A 6184-nucleotide genomic window follows, 5' to 3' on the forward strand; every position below is an offset into this window, starting at 1 on the left:
TGGTTTCACTTATTTGTGGAACATAAGGAATAGCATGGAGGACATTAGGAGAAGGAAGGGAAAAATGAAGGGGGAGAAATCAGATGGAGAGATGAACCATGACAGACTATGGTCTCTGAGAAACAAACTGAGGGTGTTAGAGGGGAGAGGGGTGGGGAGATGAGCTAGCCTGGTGATGGGTATTAAGGAGGGAATGTACTGCATGGAACACTAGGTGTTATATGAAAACAATGAAACGTGGGTCACTACATCAAAAACTAATGATGTATGGTGACTAACATAACATAATAAAATTAAAGTAAAAAAACAAACAAAAAAACAAAATACACCAAGATGGGATTAAATGTGCAAGAATTTTATAAATCTCATTGTGAGAGAGAATGGAGAGGGAATGGAGGAAGGCTGGGAAAAACCATCAGATTTCAAGACAAATCTGTGCTGGAGTGACGGAGGGAGGCAAGGAGGCAAGGTGGTATGGAAGGAAGCAACCAAGACTGTTATTCAGCCAGTCTGTCAGAGAGTCAGTCTTTAAGCAAGTCAGAGAATCACATTTCTTCCAGGGTTGGCCTTGGGATTCCTGCTTCCCTCAGTCATTAGCTGGGAATAGCCAGGGAGAGGCATGGCCATGGCACAAACATGGTGATATATTTTAGAGGGCAGATGCTCTGCCCCTCATTCAATTATTCCTCTATGGTTGAAGATCTGTGGAGCTTATTGTCACCATATTTCACCACAGATACTGTGTGGGTCCACTGCCCCACACAGTTGGGAACAGTGCCTTCATGGTTCCTGTGGGGCTTTCTCAGATGGGAAATTCAGAGTAGGGAGGTGATTAGGATGAACTATATTCCTCTTTACCATTATGAGCATTGACTTGGGTGCACAACTGGTGCTTACCTCCTGCTACTCCACTATCTGTTCTAAATGTCCCACATGCTGAGAGAGCACCTAAGCAGATTATGTGGGCTTATCTGATGGGATGACCCAAACCTTCATTTGTGAAGAGTTCAAAATTTGATAAGCATATTCTTCCCCTTCCAGGCTTCCTGGGAGTGTCTATTTCCACTTACAAAGGACCAAACCCCAAATGCACCCTTGGGCGTTCCTCTATGCCCCAACCGTGTAAAACAGTCGCAGCTTCTCCCTCTGATAAGGGCCAATTTCCCTGCCAGTATGGTAACACCTTTCTCTGCCTGCTGGTTCCTGAACACAAGGAGTCCAGAGTGTCCTGTGATCATTATAACTTTTATTCAATAGGACCCTTGTTATATCGTCTAGCAAGAGTCTACTCTCTCTGAAGCCTGGAACCTCCAACTCTCCTAAGATAGATGAAAAGCACAACAGTCCCTGGAAGTCACTGAGGGTGATATTAAGTGGGAGCATGCTTAATTCCACCTCTTGATTTCCAGACCCAAGTATCCTTCCTATAGGGGATACAACACCCCTGAACGTGACTGATTTAATAAATATTCTGTATCCTGAAGGATAGAAGCCCATCCTTTCTGAGAGTTTGCTCTCATCTAGTGCCTCAGTTCAGCCTTCAGAAGGCTATGCCAGTATTCTACAAGACCAACTTACATCCAGTGTATCATGTATCTCCTTAATCCCCATCACCTATTTAACTCATCCTCTCACACTCTCCCCTCTGATAACCATCAGTTTGTTCTCTATAGTTAAAAGTCTGTTTCTTGATTTATCTCTCTCTCTTTTTTTCCCTTTTGCTCATTTGTTTTGTTTCTTACATTCCACACAGGAATGAAATCCTATGGTATTGGTCTTTCTCTGAATGGCTTATTTCACTTAGCCTTATACTTTCTAGCTCCATCCATGTCATTGCAAATGGCAAGATTTCATTCTTTTTTATAGCTGAATACTATTCCTGCTTGTGTGTGTGTGTGTGTGTGTGTATGTAGATCACTTCTTTTTTATCCATTCATCAATTGATGGACACTTGGGCTACTTCCAAATCTTGGTGATTCTAAATAAACATCAGGTGCATTATCCCTTTGAATTAGTGTTTTTATATTCTCTGACTAAATACCTAGTACTGCAATTGCTGAATCATAGTGTAGTTCTATTTTTAACTTTTTGAGGAACCTCTATACTGTTTTCCAGAGTGGCTGCACTAGTATGCATTCCCACTAACAGTACAAGAGGATTTCTTTTTCTCCACATCGTTGCCAACACCTATTGTGTCTTGTGTTTTTTATTTTAGCCATTCTGACAGGTATGGGGTGATATCTCATTGTAGTTTTGATTTGCATTTCCGTGATAGTTGCATTTGTGTTTGCATTTTGACTTGCATTTCCCTGATTAGAAGATGATCAACATCTTCTCATACATCTGTTGGCCATCTGTATGTCTTCTTTGGAGAAATGTCTGTTTATATCTTCTGACCATTTTTGAATTGGATTATTTGGGTTTTTTTGGATATTGAGTTTTATAAGTTCTTTATATATTTTGGCTACTAACCCTTTATTGGGTATGTCATTTGCAAAAGCTTCTCCAATTCCATAGGTTACCTTTTAGTTTTGTTGATTATTTCCTCTGCTGTGCAGAAGCTTTTTATTTTAGTGAAGTCTTAATAGTTTATTTTTGCTTTTATTTCCCTTCCTCAGGAGAAATATCCAGAAAGAAGTTGCTATGGCTGATGTCAAAGAACTTACTGCCTGTGTTCTCCTGTATCATGTTTATGGTTTCAGGTTTCACATGTAGGTCTTTAATTCATTTTGAATTTATTTTCATGTCTGGTGTAAGAAAGTGGTCCATTTTCATTCTTTTGCAGGTTGCTGTCCAGTTTTCCTAACACCATTTGTTGAAGAGACTGTATTTTTCCCATTAGGTATTCTTTCCTGCTTTGTTGAAGATTAATTGACCATATAGTTGTGGGTTTATTTCTGGGTTTTCTATTCGGTCCCATTGATCTATGTTTATTTTTGTACCAGTAACATACTGTTTTGATCACTGCAGCTTTGTAATATAACTTGAAGTCTAGAATTGTGATGCCTCCAGCTTTGCTTTTTTTTTTTTCAAGATTGGTTTGGCTATTCAGGGTCTTTGTGGTTCCATACAATTTTAGGATTGTTTGTTTTAGCTCTCTGAAAAATGCTGGTGATATTTTGATAGAGATTGTACTGAATGTGTAGATTGCTTTGGGCAGTATAGACATTTTAACAATATTTGTTCTTTCCATCCATGAGCATGAAATGTCTTTCCATTTCTCTGTGTCATCTTCAACTTCTTTCATCAGTGTGTTATAGATTTTGGAGTAAAGGTCCTTCACCTCTTTGGTTAGGTTCATTCTTAGGTATCTTATTATTTTGGATGTAATTATAAATGGGATTGATTCTTTAATTTCTCTTTCTGCATTATTGCTGTAGAGAAATGCAACAGATTTCTGTACATTGATTTTGTATCCTGTGACTTTACTGAATTTGTTTATCAGTTCTAGAAGTTTTTTGGTGGAGTCTTTATGACTTTCTATATATAATATCATGTCATCTGCAAATAGTGAAAATTTTATTTCTTCCTTAAAACTTGGATGCCTTTTATTTCTTTTTATTGTCTGACTGCTATAGCTAGGACTTCCAGGCTATTTTGAATAAAAGTGGTGAGAATGAATATACCTGTCTTGTTCATGACTGTAGAGGGAAAGCCCTCTCCCCAACCCCCCCATTGAGGATATTAGCTGTGGATTTTTCACAAATGGCCATTATTATGTTGCGGTGTATTCCCTCTAAACTTATTTTATTGAGGGTTTTTTTTAATCATGAATGAATGTTGTACTTTGTCAAATGCTTTTTCTGCATCTATTGAAAAAATCATATCATTCTTATCCTTTCTTTTATTAATGTGGTATATCATGTTGATTGATTTTTGAATGTTGAACCACTTTTGCAACCCAGGAATGAATCCCATTTGATTGTGGTGAATGATTTCTTTAATGTATGGTTGGATTTGTTTTGCTAGTATTTTGTTGAGAATTTTTGCTTCCAAGTTCATTAAAGACATTGGCCTGTAGTTCTCTTTTTTAGTGGAGTCTCTGGTTTTGGTATCAGGGTAATGATGGCCTCATAGAATGAATTTGGAAGTTTTCCTTCCTTTTCTATTTTTTGGAATAGTTTGAGAAGAATAGGTATTAACTCTTTTTTAAATGTTTGGTAGAATCTCCTGTGAAGCTATCTGGCCCTGGACTTCTGTTTTTTTGGGAATTTTTTGATTGCTGATTCTATTTCTTTATTGGTTATTGGTCTGTTCAAGTTTTCTATTTCTCTCAGTTTTAATTTTGGTAGTTTATATGTTTCTAGGCATTCATCTATTTCTTGGGGCCATCTTCCAGCTTTTTTCCATAATGATGATCAATCTTCTCCTTCAGCTCAGCAAACTTGCAAGCAATATGAGCTGTGTGACAAGCCAGGACAGGTGCATATCCAGCACTGATTTGTCCTGGATGGTTCAGGATAATCACCTGAGCCATGAATCCAGCTGCTTCAGTTGGTGGGTTACTTTTGCTGTCACCAGCCACATTGCTATAATGAACATCTTTGACAGATATGTTATTGACATCAAAACCCACATTGTCCCCAGGAAAAGCCTCACTCAATGCCTCCTGGTGCATTTGAACAGACTTTGCTTCAGGTGTTAACATTGGAGCAAAGGTAACCACCATGCTGGGTTTAAGAACACGAGTCTCCACTTGGCCCAGAGGGACAGTACCAGTACCACTACTTTTGTAGATGTCCTGGAGGAGCAGATGCAAAGGCTTATCAGTTGGATGAGCTGGTGGCAGAATGCAATGCAGAGCTTCAAGCAGTGTGGTTCCGCTGGCATTGACATCTTTATAGGTGATTTTCCATCCCTTGAACCAAGGCATATTTGCACTTGACTTCAGCATGTTGTTACCATTCCAACCAGAAATTGGCACAAATGCTACTGTGTCAGGGTTGTAGCCAATTTTCTTAATGTAGGTGCTGATTTCCTTAACGGTTTCTTATATCTCTTCAGGCTGTAGGGTGGCTCAGAGGAATCCATTTGTTAACACCAACAATTAGTTTTTTCACACCCAGTGTGTAAGCCAGAAAGGTATGCTCAAGCCTGCCCATTCTTGGAGATACCTGCTTCAAATTTACCAACACCAGCAGCAACAATCAGCACATAACAGTCAGCCTGAGATATGCCTGTAATCATGTTTTTGATGAAGTCTCTGTATCCTGGGGCATCAGTAATGGTCACATACTTGCTATTCTCAAATTTCCACAGGGAGATATCAATGTTGATTCCATGTTCGTGTTCAGCTTTCAGTTTATCCAAGACTCAGGCATACTTGAAGGAGCTTTTTCCCATATCAGCAAATTTTTCAATAGTTTTTAAAATTTTTCAATAGTTCTTTTGTTGATCCTACTACATTTGTAGATCAGATGACCAGTAGTGATAGATTTTCCTGAATCTATGTGTCCAATGATGATGATGTTAAAATGAGTCTTTACCTTTCCCATTTTGGTTTAGGTTTAGCAATGGATTTCAAGACACCTGTGTTCTGGCAGCAAACCTATTGCAAAAAAGAGAGTTTTACCAATTATATTATTTTTTTCAAAGAACTAGCTCCTGGTTTTATTGACATGTTCTATTTTTTTATTTTCTGTATCATTCATTTCTGCTCTAATCTTTATTATTTCTTTCCTTCTGCTGGCTTTAGGCTTTGTTTGTTGTTCTTTTTCTAGCTTCTTTAGGTATAAAGTTAGGTTGTTTATTTGACATTTCGTTTGCTTCTTGAAGTAGGCCTGTATTGTTATATACTTCCCTCTTAGGACTGCTTTTGCTATATCCCAAAGGTTTTGGACTGTTGTGCTTTCATTTTAATTTGTTTCCATGTAGTCTTAAAATTTTCTTCTTTGATTTCCTGGTTGACCCAATCATTGTTTAGTAGCATGTTGTTTAACCTCCATGTATTTGTGGTCCTTCCAAATTTTTTCTTGTGGATGATTTCTAGTGTCAGAGCATTGTGGTCAGAAAAGTACATGGTATGATTTCAATCTTTTTGTATTTGTTGAGGACTGACTTGTGACCTAATATGGGATCTATTCTGGAGAATTTCCCATGTGCACTTGAAAAGAATGTGTATTACACTGTTTTAGGGTAGAATGTTCTGAATATATCTGTTACATATCCATTTGGTCCAGTGTTT

General features: G+C 38.0%; 1 pseudogene; it reads right to left on the reverse strand.

The window, feature by feature from the left end:
• Nucleotides 1-4315: 4315 nt before the first annotated feature.
• On the reverse strand, nucleotides 4316-5495 carry LOC118027207 (annotated as a pseudogene).
• Between the last annotated feature and the right edge of the window lie 689 nt (nucleotides 5496-6184).

The sequence above is a fragment of the Mirounga leonina genome, unplaced genomic scaffold, assembly GCF_011800145.1.
Source record: "Mirounga leonina isolate KUSES-001 unplaced genomic scaffold, KU_Mleo_1.0 Mir_366, whole genome shotgun sequence".
Classification (NCBI taxonomy): domain Eukaryota; kingdom Metazoa; phylum Chordata; class Mammalia; order Carnivora; family Phocidae; genus Mirounga; species Mirounga leonina.